Below are 20014 nucleotides of genomic sequence, written 5' to 3' on the forward strand. Positions count from 1 at the left end.
GAGTCACCTAGACACCCCCAAATGGAAAGGTTTTTGAAAAAAGACTTTGTTAATTTTTTAACTGTCAGAATCTATAGTGAGATTCTGGAATGTTTGATTAAGTAGAAGATTGATTAAAATTATGATCCAGAATCTTTTTGATATTAGAAAGTAATTAGATACTATACGTCATGGTAATTGCTAAAATTTTACCTTTCTTCTGGGGCGCCTGGCTGGCTCAGTCTATAGAGCATGCAACTCTTGATCTTGGGATTGTAAGTTTGAGCCCCACGTTGGGTGCAGAGGTTACTTAAAAAAATCTTTAAAGAATTCTCATATTGAGAAATAGCTACTATAGGTAGTACAACTGTCTGATGTATCAAAATAGATCAAGAGGCTTTATATTGATCTTTTGCCATTAACACTTCTCTTGTATTGACTGATGAGTTTTTTGTTTTTGTTTTTTTAAATATTTATTTGAGAGGGAGAGAGTGAGCAAGAGAGAGAACACAGAAGGGGGAGTGGTAGAGGCAGAGGGAGAAGCAGGCTCCCCACTGAGCAGGGAGCCTGATGCGGGGCTCAATTGCAGGGCCCTGGGATCATGACCTCAGCTGAAGGCAGCTGCTTAGCCGACTGAGCCACCCAGACGCCCCTGATGAGTTTCTTTTTATCAGTATTGCCATATTGAATCTTTGTGAAGCAGTATAGTTTGATGGAAAGAACACAGTATTTGAAATCGGAGGGCTTGAAGTCCTATCTGTCAGTTTACCAGCTCTGTGACTTTGACCTTTTTTGAGATTGTTCTCCTTACAAATAATATAAAAAAAATGATATCTCTCTTATAGAATTGTTATAAAGATTAAAATTAATGCTTTGTAAACTATAACATACTTTTTGAGTGTTAACTCAACTTTTTGAGTTTTTCAATTGGGACATTTGTTGTATTTTGCAAAATAACACTGTCCTCAAAGATTGCTTTTAGATGGGTGTAAAAATTGCCAGACTTTGGTTTGATGTATCACTTTCATTTAGGGTGAGGATTTTGGGTTTTAATCTGCCTTTATACTTTCTCTAGTAATAAATTTCTTCACTGAATGAGGACTTCTTTTTTTTAAGTTTTATTTATTTAAGTAATTTCTATACCCTACGTGGGGCCCAAACTCACGACCCTGAGAACTGAACCAGCCAGGCTCCACTCTTTGCCAAAGTTAGAAATTGGGTAGGCCTTATCATTTCCTTTAGCTTTATGGTGAAACCACACTGGGACTTACCCTTTCTAGAAGTCACTGGCTCTCAATGGGGTCAGGACTGCTATGACTCTTTGAATCTTTGAAGGTGAACTTTTGGTTGCCACAGTGATTAGGGTGGGGTGGGTGCAGCATTGGCATTCAATGAGCAGAAGCCAGGAATGCCATATAGTCCACAACGTCTGAGACAGTTCTGCATGATTTTTGAACATTTTCCCAGCTCTTGTAGGTGAAAAACCTGTTTGTACTTATCTGATGCTAATTCTGCTATACATTTAAATACAGTAGTTTTTTGCATGGTTTTAATAGACACTAAATTTTTCAGGAATGCAACTACTTAGTAAACTGAGGGCAGATTATGCTTTGTTTTCTTCAGAACTTTAACAAGAGTTGTTAACTATTTTGGAAAATCATATTACCAATGGCACTGACCCTTTTGGCATCTGATTTTCTAATACAATTCATTTGTGTCAGTCTACATTTGTAGATGTCATATGCATGGCATTTCTGTATATGCATGCAAGTGTCAATTTCCTTAATAATATGAATGCTGGAAACCTGAGCATTTAAATATTACAATGTATTATTTTAAATTACTTTTCTTTCTTTTATATTAGATTAGGCATTATCTTAAGTTTCTCTTTAAATTACTTTTCTTTCTTTTATATTAGATTAGGCATTATCTTAAGTTTTGAGAACTAAGGATAGATAAATTACCTACTTGCATCTCATTTCAGGTTTGTGCTTTTTTTTTTTTTAAAGATTTTATTTATTTATTGGGAGAGTACATGCCTCGTGAGTAGGGGGAGGGGCAGGGAGGCAGAAGGAGAGAATCCCAAGCTGACTCCAAGCTGAGGCTGAGCATGGAGCTGAGTCTGAGCACAGAGCCGAGCTGAGTACGGAGCCCGGGTGGGGCGTGTTCGATTGTTCAGTCTCATGACCCTGAGATCCTGACCTAAGCTGAGAGTCAGACACTCCACTGACTGAGCCACCCAGGTGCCCCAGTTTGTGCTTTTTAAACAAAAATCTTTTGTTTTAGAGGAGTTTCTGGATGAAGCCTGTATTTAATAGAAATCTACATTGCCTTTCAAGGGAGAAATAGGACATTGATGTTGACCTGTGTTATAGATGTCTATCCTCTTTCCTTTATCTGTTTTCCCTTCCCATTATGAAATATTTGATACACAGACAAGAATATGGTGCTGTGTATGTAAGTAATGAAGCATATAATAAAACCAATACCTGTGCACTCATCACCCAGGTTAAGGAATAGAACATTACCAATATTGTTGGTATGTTTTTCCTTGATTTCCATTCACCTGTCTCTCCACCAGGGATAAAACTATTCAGAATTTTTGTTTTGTTTTGTTTATTTATTGTTTCCTTCCTTTAAGTTTACCACTTTTGTATGTATTTCAAAAATTTATTATTTAGTATTGCTTATTTTTTAGCTATAAAAATGGAATCATAGTACACATATATTCTTGTTTTGTTTTGCTACATATACTTATTTGCTTTGGCTAATCAATATTATGTTTTTAAGATTCACCCATGTCTATATGTGTAACCATTATTTATTTTCTCAGGTATATATTAGTGGTATGACTGTACCACAATTTGTCTTTTCTCCTAAAGATGGACATTTTTTTTTCCATTTTGTTGGTATTACAAACATTCTTGCTTATCTTCAGGTGCACATGTACAAACATTACAACAGTGAGTTTTAAACATTTTTTAATTTTTAATTTTTATTTTTTTAAAGATTTTATTTATTTCAGAGAGAGCGAGAGAGCAAGAGAGAGAGAGCATGAGCCGGGGAGGGAAGGGCAGAGAGAGAGGGAGAAGCAGGCTCCCCATTGAGGAGGGAGCCTGATGTGGGGCTCGATACCAAAACCCTTGAGATCAGGACGTGAACCAAAGGCAGATGCTTAACCGACTGAGCCACCCAGGCACCCCTTTAAACATTTTTTAAAAGATTCTTTCTATCTATCTATCTATCTGTCTGTCTGTCTGTCTGTCTATCTATCTATCTATCTATCTATCATCTATCTATCTAAAGATTTTATTTATTCACTTGAGACACAGAGATAGAGAGAGAGAGCATGAGCAGGGGGAGAAGCAGAGGGAGAGGGAGAAGCAGGCTCCCCCCTGAGCCAGGAGCCTGACGTGGAGCTTGATCCCAAGATGCTGGGATCATGACCTGAGCCAAAGGCAGATACCCAACCATCTGAGCCACCCAGGCACCCCAAGATATTATTTATTTATTAGAGAGAGAGACAAAGCACGAGCAGGGGGGAGGGACAAGCAGACTCCCCACTGAGCAGGGAGCCCCATGCAGGGCTTGATCCCAGGACCCTGGGATCATGACCCAAGCCAAAGGTGGTTGCCTAACTGACTGAGCCACCCAGGTGCCCCAGATTTTAAACATTTTTGATGGTGACCCCCCCATACATGCATAGAGCTGAAAGAAAAATGAGGATCAGTAGATCAGTATTCATCCTTAATATATGTGATGCACTCATCTTTTCCATTTTATTTCTCTCTTTCTGAGTGCTAATTGTGACCTAAATGTTTTCACAGTTTAAAATAGTTGTCTTGGTTTCTTGTGGAGAGCAGTGTGTTGACCTGACTTCCCTTTGCTTACAGAGTGTGCCAGAGGGCAGCATCTCATGAGGTGAGAGTGCACCTGCTAAATAGAACACTGCTCCCACACCTGGAAACACCTGGTTCTTGAGCACAATAAAGATTCAGCTAGGACTAAATTTGGGTTCAGCCCTTAAGTACCTGCCGTTCCTTTATGGAATGAATTCCCTAGGTATGCCCTAACCAGATTTGAGTTATGCCAGAGTCAGACCATTCTCAGAGGATGTGAGGGACAAGATAGGATTGGTTGGAGCTTTCTATTTTTGATGTTTACTTTGATATCAGACTTGGCTCCTCCTTTTACTTATTTTGACTATAAACTGTATATTCTCAAAGGCTCAGATCTCAGTAGTTTATTCTTCAGTTTTCTGGTGACTTTCTGATGTCCATATTCAGATATTTGAGATATTTCCTCTTATTTGGGTTCTTTACTTTGCTGTATTCTAGTTAGCTTGAATTGTTTTGTTGAAGAGTATGAGAGTTAATTTACATAGGAATTTGACTTTCATCTTAAGTAATTAGTAAAAAACACAGAAGCTACATGTTTTAATTCTGACTTGGTGCCTATTTAAAATATGTATGCAAACTGTAATTTACTGAGCTATGATTTGAACCTCAGAGGAAGAATATTTACGTTTACATCTGGTACTATTTTTATATAGGTTTTTATTTTAATTCCAGTTAACATACAGTGTTATATTAGTTTCAGGTGTACAGTATAGTGATTCAACAGTTCCATACATCACCCTGTGCTCCTCAATATGTGTAACCCACTCCAGGGGCACCTGGGTGGCTTAGTCGTTAAGCATCTGCCTTCAGCTCAGGTCATGGTCCCAGGGTCCTGGGACCCTGCTCAGTGGGAAGCCTGCTTCTCCCTCTCCCACTCCCCCCTGCTTGTGCTCCCTCTATCGCTATGTCTGTCAAATATCTGTCAAATAAATAAAATCTTAAAAAAAAAAAAAAGACAAGTGCACTCCTTAATCCCCATCCCCTATTTAACCCATCCCCCCTTCCTTCCCCTCTGGAAGCCATCACTTTGTTCTCTATAATTAAGACTGTTTCTTGGTTTGCCCCCTCTCTTTCTTCCCCCTTTGCTCTTTTGTATTGTTTCTTAGATTCCAGATATGAGTGAAATCATATGGTATTTGTTTTTCTCTGACTTACTTCGCTTAGCATTATACTCTCTAGCTCCATCCATGTTGTTGCAAATGGCAAGATTTCATTCTTTTCTGTGGCTGAATAATACTCTGTGTGTGTGTGTGTGTCTTTTTTTATCCATTCATCAATCGATGGACACTTGGGTTGCTTTCATATCTTGGCTGTGGTAAATAATGCTGCTATAAACATAAACATAGGGGTACATATATCCCTTTGTATTAGTGTTCTTGTATTCTTTGGGTAAATACCCACTAGTGGGATTGCTGTATAGTAGGGTAGTTCTATTTTTAATTTTTTGAGGAACTGCCATACTGTTTTCCAGAGTGGCTGCACCAGTTTGAGGTGCCCCTCAAAATTTCTTGCATTGTGTCATCTTTGGAAGTTTCTGAAATGGATGTTGCTTCAGTTGGTATTCCGCTCTTTGCTTTTGTAGCCGCTTTTGCCTTTTCTAAGTCCCTAAATCACATTCTTTGAGACTTTTGATTACTATTAACTTCTGTTCTTTTCTCTATCTTGTTGCCATGTCTGGTCCCTAATTTTTTTTTTTGTCTTTTCTGTAGTTTTATTCTTTTCTTTCCCTTTCATTTCTTTCCTTTATTTCAACATAGGCGCAATAAAGTTTGGAAGCACTTATTTCTTCTGGCTTTGAAGAAACTAATCATACCATGTAATCTTCAGTTTTTATGTACAGATTCTTTCCAGCAATTGTGTACATTTTAGACTTCCTTAAGCTCTGAGTGTACAACTTTTCTGGACATTTGCATTTGCTAGCTACTTGGATGATAGTGTATAAATAGAGGAAGTATTGTCATTTGACCTAAAATATAATAATAAAATACAGTAATAATAATATGATTTTTGGGGCACCTGGTTGGCTCAGTCGAAAGAGCATGTGACTTTTGATCTCAGGGTCATGAGTTTGAGCCCCACATTGGGTGTGGAATATTACTTAAAATGAATAAGTAAATTAAAACTTTAAAAAAATAATATAATGATATGAAAAATGTTTTTGAGCCTTATGAACTTAATAGTGAACCTGCCTAGTGACCTTGACCAAGTCATTTAAAGTGGCATATTTTTTATTTTGTACATTTAGATCTCATATTTTAACTTCCCTTCCTTAGATAGAATTTTGCTTACTGAATTTAGAAAATGGATACTAGATACTAGAATTTGGATGGATAATGAATTTAGAAAATGGATACTAGATATTAGAATGGATACTAAATACTAGAATTTAGCAAATGGAAGAGCCAAAGATTTAAAAGTCAGAAGACTTTAGGAATCATCTGGTATCTATTCTGTTTCTTCTACAAATATTCACCTGGCACTGTTTTGGTCTTGAGAATATATTGAAATCTCTGGCTTCATAGAACTTACAATCTTTTATGAAAAGAAGGTTGTGAAGAAACTGTAATCTTTTTTTTTTTTTAAGATTTTATTTATTTGACAGAGAGAGAGACAGTGAGAGAGGGAACAAGCAGGGGGAGTGGGAGAGGGAGAAGCAGGCTTCCTGCTGAGCAGGGAGCCCGATGTGGGGTCGATCCCAGGACCCTGGGACCACGACCTGAGCCGAAGGCAGATGCTTAACGACTGAGCCACCTGGGCGCCCCAAGAAACTAATCTTATTTAAAGATTCCTCACTTCATTTTGGTAGGTCTTAATATGCTCAAAAGTAAAAGGATCTGATTCCTTATATGCCAAATTGTAATTCAGAAACTGTGAAGCAGGAGGAAAGGGACCCTGAATGAGTGAATTAGGGCAGTGACTCTCAAAATTTTCTGTGTATGAATCAACTAAAGTTCTTGTTAAAATGTAGATTCTGTTCAGTAGATCTAAGGTAGGACCTGAGATGATGCTTCCAGTCTGTGAAACACATTTTTTAAAGATTTTATTTATTTATTTGACAGAAAGAGACACAGCGAGAGAGGGAATACAAGCAGGGGGGGTGGAAGAGGGAGAAGCAGGCTTCCCGCCGAGCAGGGAGGGGCTCGATCCCAGCACCTGGAATCAGGACCTGAGCCGAAGGCAGACGCTTAACGACTGAGCCACCCAGGCACCCCTGTGAAACACATTTTGAGTAGCAAGGAATTTGTATATAATTAAGAGAAAAGAATAGTGTGCTACCATTTTGAGAAGAATGTTTTGGAGCTATGGAACACAGACTTGGAGTTTTGAGTAGCACACCACACTTGGCTTTGGTGAAATGAAATTATAATAGCTGTTAATGGTCACATATTAAGAGGGGGTATCAAGGAGGTAATCACCTATTTTTTGAATGGCATTCAGAATTGAGATTGGATGGTGGGTGGGTCTAAAATGTTCGAAAAGATACTAGGAAGTGAAAGAGTTGAAGATCTTCAGGTATGATGAAAGTAAATATCTAGTCGGATAAACAGAATTTATGAGTTAAGTTTTGACTGGGAGGAATTAATTTGTAATTGGAAAGATTTCCTCCCCTTTTTATGCTTACTCTAAGTGGCATAGTTATTGTAGTTTAAAAAAAATGTAAAAATAAATACTTTTTTAAAATAGATAATATAGTTTTTTTCCATAGGCATATTCTATGTGGAAAGTATGTCAAATTTCTTTGTTTTCCAGGTCTGAATAAAGCTTAAATGTTGTGCTTAAGTTGCCCTTCTCCGATCTGTTCCTCTGGGGACAGCTACTTGGAACATAAACTAAACTGGGAGTTCATTTTTCTTCATAGAATTAGCAGAAGACTCTTAATCTTAGAGTGGTATAAAATGTTCAGTGGGTATTGGACATTTATCCGTAGGGAAAAATTTGGCAAACCAAATCTTGGAACCAGCAGCCATTTTTAGTATTGTGAATTCACGGTGCTAGTGTTTCCATTTGTGTTTTTAGAAATTTAAAATTTGGGACACCTGGATGGCTCATTTGGTTAAGCGTCTGCCTTTGGCTTAGGTCATGATCTCAGAGTCCTGGGATCGAGCTCTGCCTCGGGCTTCCTGCTCAGTAGGGAGCCTGCTTCTCCCTCTCCTCCCTACCTGTAGCTTGCTATCTCTGTCTCTCTCTCTCAAATAAATAAATAAAATATTTTAAAAATAAAAATAAATAAAATTAGGATATTACTTATTCATGTTACCACTTATTAATAATACCACCACATTGGTGTGTAGGGCCTTCAAGGGGAGGGAATGTATCGTGTATTTGTGTTTAGTGCACATATTAAAGGACTTCTTGTTCTGTTAAAAAAAAATCATTAGAAGCAAATACTCCTAGTTCTGGTAAAATCTTTTTTTTAATTTATCAGAGAGAGAGCACAAGCAGGGGGAGCGGCAGGCAGAGGGAGAAGCCGGCTCCCCATGGAGCAGGGAGCCCGAGGTGGGACTCTATCCCAGGACCCTGGGATCATGACCTGAGCCGAAGGCAGACACCTAACTGAGTGAGCCACCCATGCATCCCTTTTTTTTTTTTTTAAATAAAGTTATTTAGTTAAATAAAAGTTAAAAAGGGGGGCTCTGGAGTCATGCAGCTGTATTTTTTCTTTTCTCTTTTTTAAAAAATCCTAACCCTACCTCTTAGTAGTTTCATGATACTGGAAGTAACTTGACTTTTCTGTGTCCAGCTTTCTTTATTATAAAATGATCATATCGGGGCGCCTGGGTAGCTCAGTTGTTAAGCGTCTGTCTTCGGCTCAGGTCATGATCCCAGGGTCCTGGGATCGAGCCCCCCATCAGGCTCCCTGCTCGGCGGGAAGCCTGCTTCTCCCTCTCCCTCTCCCCCTGCTTGTGTTCCCTCTCTCGCTGTGTCTCTCTCTGTCAAATAAATAATTAAAATCTTTAAAAAAAATCATATAAATAGTTCATTTCATAAGGGTTCTTGTCAGGATTAAGTGAGAAATCCTGGAAATCCATGAAAGTTCTTAGAATAGTTTTTGGCACATAGAAAGTGCTTAATTAATGTTAGCTGCTTCTGCTCTTATTCAGGAACACCACTACTGCATTGTCTGGTGAATTTATTTTGCTTTTTATTTATTTTATTTTTTTAGAAGATTTTTTTATTCATCTGAGACAGATACAGAGAGCATGAACAGGGGGAGAGGCAGAGGGTGAAGGAGAAGCTGGGAGTCTGCTGCAGGGCTCGATCCTAGGGCCTGGAGATCATGACCTGAGCCGAAGGCAGATGCTCAACCATCTGAACCACCCAGGCGCCCCTATTTTTAAAACAGGCCTGCATATTCAGGTTCCATTATGACAGGTTGGGTACTTAAAATATATACTTAAAATTAGTTTTGAATGAAAACTTAAGAATTTTTACTTTCAGCTATTATAACTTTAATTCATACAAAAAGAAGCCATTCATTCAGTCTTTTTTTCTAATAAACTATTAATACCTGCTATTTATAAGGAATTGCACTAGGTGCTAGGAATATAAATGGAGCAAACTTGGTTGTACCCCTTCAGTTGTTCAGAGGTTAATGGAGAAAGATACCCCTGAGTATAAGTCAGTGTTGTAAATGATCCCTTTTGTGCTGGATCATTAATACATGATCATTTTTAAAAAAATATTTATTTATTTGTCAGAGACAGAGAAGGAGAGCACAAGCAGGGGGAGAGGCAGAGGAGAAGCAGGCTTCCTGCGGAGCAAGGAGCCCGAAGTGGAACTAGATCCCAGGACCCTGGGATCATGACTCGAGCCTAAGGCGGATGCCTAACCAACTGAGCCAGCCAGGCATCCCTACATGTTAAATTTTTAATTTGTCTTCTGGAAAGTCTATAAGCCAAACTTTGGGTGGATTGGCCTTTGTTTTTAATATCTTATCTATTTACTGCAACTCTTATCTGTAATCATTCCTATTTTTTGCAAATCAGGAAATTGAAATTTAAAGAGGTTAAGTAATTCCTTATACAACTATAAAACTCACTTTAAAATCCTACTTAATTTGAGGCGCCTGACTGGCTCAGTCGGTGGAGCGTGCAACTCTTGATCTCCGGGTTGTTTAAGCTCCATGTTGGGTATAGAGATTACTTAAAAAAAAAAAATCTTAAAAAAAAAAGAAAAATAAACTCCTACTTAATTTAGAAATTCATTCCACTGTTTTACCTCTTATAAGGTGCAAAGCCTCTATTAGAAAACTTAACTTGTTATATTGTCTTTGGGGTTTATGTATTTGCTTTCCTATTAGATTGGGAGAATTTTTAGAGCAGGGACTAATCTTATTTATTTTTGGGCTCCCCTAGTAACTAGTAGAGTGCCTGTCACATGTTAGGTACCCAAAAAATACTAGTTGAGTAGCGAATGGATACATAGAATGTTAGAAACAGAGGGGATTTTGGAGTTCATGGAAATCATAGAGGCACTAGAATTTCTAAAAAGAATTCTATATTGCTTACATAGGGCTACAGCTTTTGATTTTGATTATTTATAAAACAACTAGTACTGTCTATCACATTGTCTCATAAAAGAAGCCATTTTAATACCAGAAAAAGTAGGAAGGACAGTCTCAGAGTAAGCACAATTGGTAACTTTACACCCATTTTTGGTCATGGCTGGCATGTATTTAAAGATTATATTTCAGGAACCATTATCTAATGCAACCCTTTTCTTTTAGAGATGATGTATCTGACCTCAGAGAAGTATCAAAGTTCTTACAGCAAGGCAGAATAAGTGAGTTTGGAACCCAGGTCTTCTGACTACCAGCCCAAAATTTTGATCCAGTCACCTTAGTCTTCATCACATGGTGACACTTAGGCCCAGAGAATTTGTTCCTTAAGTAAGATCATATATCTAGTAAGAAGTAGAGCTGGGACTTGAATCCACATTACCTAACTCCACTTTCAGTAAAACCTGTGCATTACTTACATGTAATCTTAACCCATTCTACCAGCCCCCATTCAGTCGCAAAGATGGAATTATAAATGATTGAAAGGAAGGGTTGGGGGGTGCCTGGGTGGCTCAGTCTTAAGTGGCTGACTTCAGCTCAGGTCATGATCTTGGGGTCCTGGGATCGAACTGCTTCTCTCTCTCCTTCTGCCCCTCCCCCTGCTCGTGCTCGCTCTCTCTTGCACACACTTTCTGTCTCTCTGAGATAAATAAAATCTTAAAAAAAAATGTTTTATATTTAGCATTTTCTTTCCTTAAAAATTTCAGATTTGGAGCTTTAGCAACTTCTTCCAGGGAGGAGGTCCAGTGTAGCTGCTGTTGCGACCCAAGATCTTGATTCACATCCATAGATTGGAATATTGGTGTACCAGCCATCCTCAGACCCCTCACTAAGGACAGGTATGTGAAAGAGATAGTGAAGATAAGTAGAATGAATGCTAATGTTTTTCCTTCCTATTTCTTGTTAGATGAAAGCAGTTGGCTGCCTTTAAAAATATAGCCTTTTATCCTGGTAAAAACAAGGCATTTGGAATCTTGAGTAGGGCAAAATATTTTCTTGATGGTAAAATATGTGTCAAAATGTTAACAGTGATGAAACTTAGGGTAATTAAAAGTTTTCTTTTTTCTCTTTTTGTGTATTTTTCCAAATTGTATTTATGAGCTTGTGTTATCTGTTGTTACATAACAAACCACCCCTAACTTAGTGGTTTAAAACATACCAGTCATTTATTTTGCTCATGTATCTGTAATTTGGATAAGACCTGCTTAGTGGGGACAGCTTGTCTCTGTTAATATGTGGCCTGAGATGAAGTAGCTGGAAGGGTGGGGGCAGCTTGATGGCTGGGCGCTGGAATCATTTGAAGGCTTGGCACGCATGTATGTGTCTGGTGGTTAATGCTAGCTTTTGGTAGGGACTGAAGCCTGGGCTGTTAGCCACAACACCTACACATGACCTCTCCTTTTGGCTGCTTGGCTTCCTCACAGCATGGTGGCTAGGTTCTAAGAAAGAGCATCCCAAGAGAGCAAGGTGAAGTTGCATGGCATACTTGATTTGGTTTCGGAAGTCACATAGTGGTACTCTGTTTTTTTCTGTTGGTTGAGGTAGTCCTAAAGGTCCACCTAGGTTCAGAGGTGGGGTAGACATAGACCACACCACTTGAAGGGAGGAGTATCAGCATCTCATTAGAAGAAGAGCACATGGGATGGAATCTGCCATTGGGCCATCTTTGGAGAATGTAATGTGCCACAGTTTGTATTACTTATTTATTTTTATTTTTAAAAAAGATTTTATTTATTTGAGAGAGAGTGAGAGAGAGCATGAGAGGGGAGAGGGTCAGAGGGAGAAGCAGACTCCCCATTGAGCAGGGAGTCTGATGTGGGACTCGATCCTGGGACTCTGGGATCATGACCTGAGCCGAAGGCAGTCGCTTAACCAACTGAGCCACCCAGGCGCCCTCAGTTTGTATTACTGTTAAGATAAGAGTATAAATAATGTGTGTAATATATAAAAAGAGGAATATTGACAGAAAATTATAGTGTATGAATCCAGTAAGAATTTTGTGTGCTTTTCCTGTCTAAGTAGAATATGATGCTGAAAATAAGGTGTCTAAACAGGAAGAGGTGAAATAGATTTTGAATTTTCTTTTGTATCAGTAAAGCAGCAAACTGAAAAATGGAGACAAAAATTTGTAAGCAAGATGCAAAATAAGATTTGTAGTTTGAATTTTTTGTTTTTGAAAAAATGCTTTTATTTTAGTTTAAAGTCTACTTTTTTTTCTTATTTTGATGATTGGAGAATTATTTGGGAAACTGGTTTCTAATAGGATAGATGTGAGAAAGTAGTGTCATTGTTACTGTATGCATCAAGTTTGTTTTGTCTATCTGCTTATTTTAAGGAAAACTATGTAATCATTTTTAGGATTGTACAATTTTACCTGCTAAATTTCTGGTAAATATTGAAAAATTTCAGTGGAACAAGAAAACTTTCAAAATTGTAGAATATTTGGTTGTATTGTTATTTTAAAAAAAGACTTACTTGGGGCGCCTGGGTGGCTCAGTCATTAAGCATCTGCCTTCGGCTCAGGTCAAGATCCCAGGGTCCTGGGATCGAGTCCTGCATTGGGCTCTCCACTCAGCGGGGAGCCTGCTTCTCCTTCTCCCTCTCCCCCTGCTTGTGTTCCTTCTCTCCCATTGTCTCTTTCTGTCAGATAAATAAATAAAATCTTGAAAAAAAGATTTATTTATTTGAGAGAGAGAGCATGAGTGGGGGAGGAGCAGAGGGGGAGAATCTCAGGCAGACTCCCTGCTGAGCAGGGTGCCCAACTTGGAGCTCAATCTCAGGACCCTGAGATCATGACTTGAGTTGAAATCAAGAGTTGGTTGCTTAACTGACTGAGCCACCCAGATGCCCCTGTTTGGTTGTATTATTGATCACACTTAACTCACTGATTATATGAATTGCCTTTGGCAGGTTTCAGTGTAGCTAGTACTTAATTTCTGGATGTAATGGGATAATATTTTTAGGTAATCCTCTAAGTATACATGGAGATGTTGGTCCATTCACTATAGGTGGGAAATAAGCTATATAATAAGCTATAATTAATATATACCAGTATGTATGTGTGTATACACACACACACACACACACACACACACACACTCATCTCTTAGGCCCAGAAATTTTTTTTTGCTGTCTAAATATGAGCCTAATATGGCAGAGGTGATTCAGTTCTATTTCCCAACTACTCACAGATATCTTACAGTGGAAAATGACTGAACCAGCTCTTGTGACAATAGAGGTAATATCAGAAGTTTGCCCTTAACTGTGAATAATCAGAATTGACTGAGTTTATGAAACAATATATTTTAGTTCAAAGGTATAATAATTGGGAAAGCTGTTTTAATTTTTTTTTCATTTAAAAACATGTTTTCCAGTAGACATAGATTGGGAATAATGAGTAGTGTAAAATATTATGTCTTAAATAACAACTATAACAAATACATGTGTATATATACAAACATATATAAAGCCTGTAAGCATTAACTTGCCTTTCTTTTTGTTTTGTTTTAAGCATTTTTACAGCCCACTTCTGCTTTTAAGAAGTCTTGAGTAGGTAAATTGCTGATAACATCTTTTACAGGTTTATCTTGCCTTCATTCCGTAAGGCCTATGCCTGAGGGGATAAAAATCCCTTGAGTGAGTGAAATACTGCTTTCTGACTGAAGCTAAAACAAACAACAATAAAAACTTCTAAAAACATCCTATAGAAATTGCAGATATGCTGGTGTTTACTCTGTGGCACTCAATTCATGGAAGGAGGTAAATGATAAGGTTCTCTTGTGAAGATGAATGACTATTGGGGCGCCTGGGTGGCTCAGTCAGTTGGGCACCTGCCTTTGACTTGGGTCATGATCTTGGGGTCCTGGGATCGAGCCCCACATTGGGCTCCCTGCTCACTCAGCCAGGAGTCTGTTTCTTCCTTTCCTTCTGCCCGCCCCCGCCACCCCGGCTCGTGCTTGCTCGCTTGCTCTCAAATAAAATCTTTAAAAAGACGAATGACTATGTAAATATTTTTTTAAAATACAAAAAAGATTTTTGAATAATTGTGGAAGGCAGAAATTATATTTCTTTGGGGTTAGTGGTTATCCTACTTATTCTGATTTCTTTTTTTTTTTTTAAAGATTTTATTTATTTATTTGACAGAGAGAGCCAGAGAGAGAACACAAGCAGGGGGAGTGGGAGAGAGAGAAGCAGGCTTCTTGCTGAAGTAGGGAGCCTGATGTGGGGCTCGATCCCAGGACCCTGGGATCATGACCTGAGCTGAAGGCAGACGCTTAATGACTGAGCCACCCAGGCGCCCCATTACTTATTCTGATTTCTAAAATTATAATGACTCTCAGTTGAAAAATGGCATTCAGTTCATGCTTACACAGATTTTTGGCAAAATAGAAGTTGTGTGACTTTCTTCTCTTGAATTCCCCACCCCCATTATTAAAAAATATAACACCTTTTATGTTTGAAATGTTTAACAAAAGTGTTTAAAATTTATGGTAAGGAAGTTGATTGGCATAACATAAAATTTACCATATTAACTATTTTTTAGTGTATAGTTCAGTAATATTAATAAGTATATTCACATTATTGAACAACCAATCTCCAGAACTTTTCATCTTGTAAAACTGAAACTCTATATCTGTTAAACAACCCTCCCTTATTCTCCCATCCCTGTAATCCCTGGGAACCAGGATTCTATTTCTCTCTATGAATTTGACAACTGTAGGTACCTCATATAAATGGAATCATACAGAATTTTTTTTTGTGACTGGCTTATTTCACTGTGATGTCCTTGAGGACATTTGATGTAGTACATGTCAGAATTTCCTTTTTTTTTGTAGAGAGAGAGAGAAGGAAAGAGGGGGCAGAGGGAGAGGGAGAGAGAGAATCTTAAGCAGGTTCCATGCCCAGCATGAAGCCTGAGATCATGACCTGAGCTGAAATCAAGAGTCGGACACTTAACCAACTGAGCCACCTAGGTATCCCAGCATTGTTCCTTTTTATTATTGAATATTCCATTGTATAGTTATACCAAATTTTATTTACTTTTTAAAGATTTTATTTTTAAGTAATCTCTACGCTCAGTGTGGGGCTTGAACTTAAAGCCCTGAGATCAAGAGTCATCTACTCTACTGACTGAGCCAGCCAGGTGCCCCTCGGTATACCAATTTTAAAAATTACTTCATCAGTTGATAGGTATTTGGATTGTTTCTACTTTTTGGCTTTTATATTTATCATCTCATCATTTTTTTCAAAAATTTATTTATTTATTTTAGAGAGAAAGTACGAGCTGGAGGAGTAAAGGGAGAGGGAGAGAGAATCTGAAGCAGACTCTCTGCAGAGCATGGAGTCCTTATGCAAGGGCTCGATCTCACAACCCTGAGATCATGACCTGAGCCAAAACCAAGAGTTAGATGCTTAACAGATTATACCACCCAGGGGCCACTATCTCATCATTTAAACATTTTCTCCTTTGTATATTTAATATATACATATGTTTAATATAATATGTCTAAATGTAATATAAATATACATATATTGAGGGATATACTCAAATTTTTTTAGTAATAAAGTACGGGATCAAAAAAATTTGGAGGTTACTGTTCCAGAATAGTCAGAAAACAGAAAACAACTAGAATTATCCTTAGTTACAGGTCTGATTATACCACTTATAATTATATTCTGTTACCTATGAAAACAGGTAAATTTCTTAATGTGATGTTTAAGGAGCTGTACCTTAATGGACCCATACTTCCTATCTGTTTTCTAGCTACATTTCAGTCTTGTAGCTCAGTGCTACCTTTCAGATTATTCTCACCGAATTCCTTGTAGTTACTTTAATACATGATGTTCTGCCTTTGAGCTTTTGCCAACTCTTCCCATTGCCTAGAATGCTGTTTCCTGCCCACCTTGCCTTTTTAGGGATACTGTGATATATCATTTAAGCTCCAGCTAAATCAGTTCTCCGAAGTGCTCCCTGGCTTATCCAAGTCAATTTAATTGCTTCATTTTCTGCGATAACTCTGTATCTGGTATGTACCTTTATTATAGCAGCTCTCAAACTAAATTGCAGTTATTTATTAGTGTGTCTGCATCCTTTCCTGGACTGCTACCTCCTTAAGGACAAAGAAGGGGCCTTATTCATCCAGTACTTATATAAGTGAATGAGTAGTAGCCTTGTGGGTGAGGAACTTGCATGACTTTGAGAGTGATGCCTTCTGGATGGAGGTCTACCCATTATCTCAGTTTTCAATTTTTTTGTTATGTTAGTTACTTTAGGTCCATACCTACACAGGTTGAGGGTGAGCTCAGGAGTTCATAACAACTTTATGGAGTCACTTCCCTGAGGACATAGAGAAAAGGAAAAAAAAAAAGGAGTTTGGTCTGCCCACTTGAAGGCAAGAGTTCCCCTTGGAATTTTCGCCCCTGGAGGCTTTCTGTTTTCAGATGCTCTTGCTGCTGCTGCTGTATCCACCACAGAAGACCTTGGGGGACTGGAACATGAGAGGATGGGGAGAAAGAGGGAATAAATTCCCAAGGGATTCACCCCTCTTTTTCTGAGCTTTATCTTATTAAAGACTTTATTTATTTGACAGAGAGCGAGAGCGAGAGAGAGCGTGCACAAGCAAGGGGAGTGGCAGGCAGAGGGAGAGTGGGAAGCAGGCTCCTTGTTCAGCAGGGAGCCCAATGTGGGCTCCATCCCAGGACCCTGGGATCATAACCTGAGCCAGAGGCAGGTGCTTAACAGACTGAGCCACCCAGGCGCTCCATCTTTTTCTGAGCTTAGAAGTTCCCTTTCCTAGCTTTGAGCCAGGGCTAGAGGGCTTCTCCTGTATTTCTTTCCACCTGCGCCATAGTGCTCACTTAGGAGTTTTGGATTGTGTTGTGTTTAGGCTGGGAAATACTAGAGGGGAAAAAATGGTAAACTCAGCAGGTTCAGTGCTACTTTGAATTCTGGTGCTCTTCCCAGATCCACCTGTAATACTTTTCAGGGTCTTCCAGTAGCTGTTCATGCATTCCATCCGTTTTTTTTTTTTTTTAAAGATTTTATTTATTTGACAGAGCACAAGCAGAGGGGGAGAGAGGGAGAAGCAGGCTCCCTGCTGAGCAAGGAGCCCTAAGTGGGACTCAATCCCAGGACCCTGGGATCATGACCCAGGCCAAAGGCAGCCGCTTAACCGACTGAGCCACCCAGGCGTCCCTCCATTCAGGTTTTATAGTGTAGTTCATTGAGAGATAAATGGAGGTGTTTGTTTACTCTATTACAAAATGGGAAGTCTTCCCAACACTTTTGTTTTAACATTTTATTTTGATACAATTTTAGATTCATAGGAAGTTGTAAAAAGAAGATAGAGAGGTCCAGTGTGACTTTTACCCAGTTTTCCCCTGTGGTTATATTTTACATAGTTCAGCATTAATACTCAAGCCAGGAAGCTAACATTAACACCAACTTTTATTACGAACATTTCAAATATATGAGAATGTTGAAAGAATAGTACATTGATCATCTGTATATCTCCAACTGATAATTCAATAACTTAAATGTTTTGCCATACTTGCTTTATATATATATTCTAATATGTGCATATTCTCTTATCTGTGAACCACTTGAAAGAACATTGCAGGCATGAGCATACTTCACCCCTAAGTACTTAGTTTATCTTCTAAAAAAAAAAAAAAGACATTATACTTTAATAAACATTTAATAAAAGCAAATTATTTTTCTATATAATTCTAATACCATTATCATACCTAAGAATACTAGCAGTATGAACTTGAGGGGGACAGTAGTCTTAATGTTCCAGGGCTTTTTTTTTTGAAGTTGACTCCTGAAGGCTTAAGTTACTGTTTGAGGAGATGGCCCTCCTGATGATGCACTCTTGGTGATAGTTTTGAGTGTTTGAGCTCCTGTCGTGTGTGCAATTCAGAGCCCAGGGAGCTTCCTGATTCTGTATTCTTGTTTTCTGTCACTCTTCCCCCAGCTCAGACTTCCTAAAGCTGTCTGAGCAGATACTCAGAATAGTCCTTATCAAGAGATTATAATTTTGTCAGACTGATTTAGGACTAGCATGTAACTTTGGTTTTAGTCATTAGTCAGGAAGTTACAATTACAGTTGCAGTAGTTTTTGATAATGGTGATGTGTAAGGATTGTATCCAACTGTAAAGTAATTGAAAACCTGGCTACAAGGCTTAAACAAAGAAAGGTTTTCTTACATAAGTCTGGAAGTGTAGGCAGTTGCTCATGTTGCTTCAGTGGCTCAACAATGTTGGGGCCCATATCTTTGTGATTTGCTTGGCCTTCATGGTCCTGAGATAGCTACAACTCCAGCCTTCCACCCACATTTAAGGAGGAAGGCAAAAGGTCCAGGCCAAGCAAAAGCTTTCCTATTAGTGTTTCTAGCAGGTTACTTCTAATGTCTCCTGGACCAAAATTGGGTCCTATGGTTACTTCTAACTGTAAGTAGCCTTTTGGCCTCTATAGTGAGATACAAGGAGGAAGAAAGGATTTGGGAATGGCTTTTTGGGCAGCCAGTTAACAGCATCTGTCACAATTATATGATTGCATTCGTTTTATTTCAGAAATTCATCTGACGTCAGTGTGATATTCAGCACATTGGTGCTTTACAGTTACATAGTAACATCTTACTGGGTACTGTAGGAAACAAAAGGAATTTAAAAAAATATATTTATTTATTTATTTGAGAGAGAGAATGAGATAGAGCATGAAAGGGGGGAGGGTCAGAGGGAGAAGCAGACTCCCTGCTCAGCAGGGAGCCTGATGCGGAACTCGATCCCGGGACTCCAGGATCATGACCTGAGCCGAAGGCAGTTGCTTAACCAACTGAGCCACCCAGGGACCCGGAAACAAAAGGAATTTTAAATTTAGTTGTGAAAGTGAGCTTTTTGGTTATACAAGGTAAACTTTAGCTTGAATTTTGGGACCTTGGGCAGGTTTTTGAATATATAAGCGTCTGTTTTCTCATATGTGAAATGGCATTAATAATACCTGACTTTTAGGTAATTGTGAAGCTGGAAGGAGATAATTCATATAAAGTACTTAATATAGTGCCTGCTGCATTGGTGGTGTGACAAGGAGATATTACTATAATTGGTGGGTAGATGTGCTAGAGTAGAAGAGCATGGACTTCATAGTCAATAGACTTGATTTGATTCCTAGTTCCACTACACAATAAATGTATGGTCTTAGGCAAATCATGTAATCTCTCTGAGATGGTTTATTAACCTGCAGTGTTTACCTCTCAGGATTGTTTGAAGCATTAAAGATTATATATGTACAATGTGGCACCATGTAAGCTCTCAGTAAAAAGCATCTGTTCCTGCTATTTTTAGTTATGATTTCTGTAATTTGGGATCCATATAATAGGTAGGGAGTCAGTCATTGAACTTACTTTAGAAATTTATTTGAGGTTTACTTTATTTGTAGTAAAAGGGATATTATTGATTAGTAGTGAAAATTTTTCATCTGTCCCAAAAAATCAGCTGCAGAAACCAGACTGTGTTTCTGGGGAAAACAAGACTTTTTTTTTTTTTATAATAAAGAGTTTTATTTTTAAGTAATCT

General features: G+C 38.4%; 1 protein-coding gene across 22 annotated transcripts in view; it reads left to right on the top strand.

Annotated features, from left to right (window-relative positions):
• Positions 1 to 20014, top strand: part of NUMB (NUMB endocytic adaptor protein) — a 180745-nt gene that overhangs the window by 25389 nt on the left and 135342 nt on the right. For 19 of the 22 annotated variants that reach the window (XM_027572239.2, XM_027572238.2, XM_027572237.2 and 16 more), the window contains one exon: positions 11145 to 11276. The exons of 2 other annotated variants lie outside the window; for them this stretch is intronic. The gene's annotated coding sequence lies outside the window, so the exon portion shown is untranslated. Of the gene's footprint in view, positions 1 to 10605; positions 10662 to 11144; positions 11277 to 20014 lie in introns of all 22 variants that reach the window. One more of the 22 variants, XM_027572243.2, reaches the window with a different exon arrangement.

Source organism: Zalophus californianus, chromosome 6 (assembly GCF_009762305.2).
Source record: "Zalophus californianus isolate mZalCal1 chromosome 6, mZalCal1.pri.v2, whole genome shotgun sequence".
NCBI classification, from domain to species: domain Eukaryota; kingdom Metazoa; phylum Chordata; class Mammalia; order Carnivora; family Otariidae; genus Zalophus; species Zalophus californianus.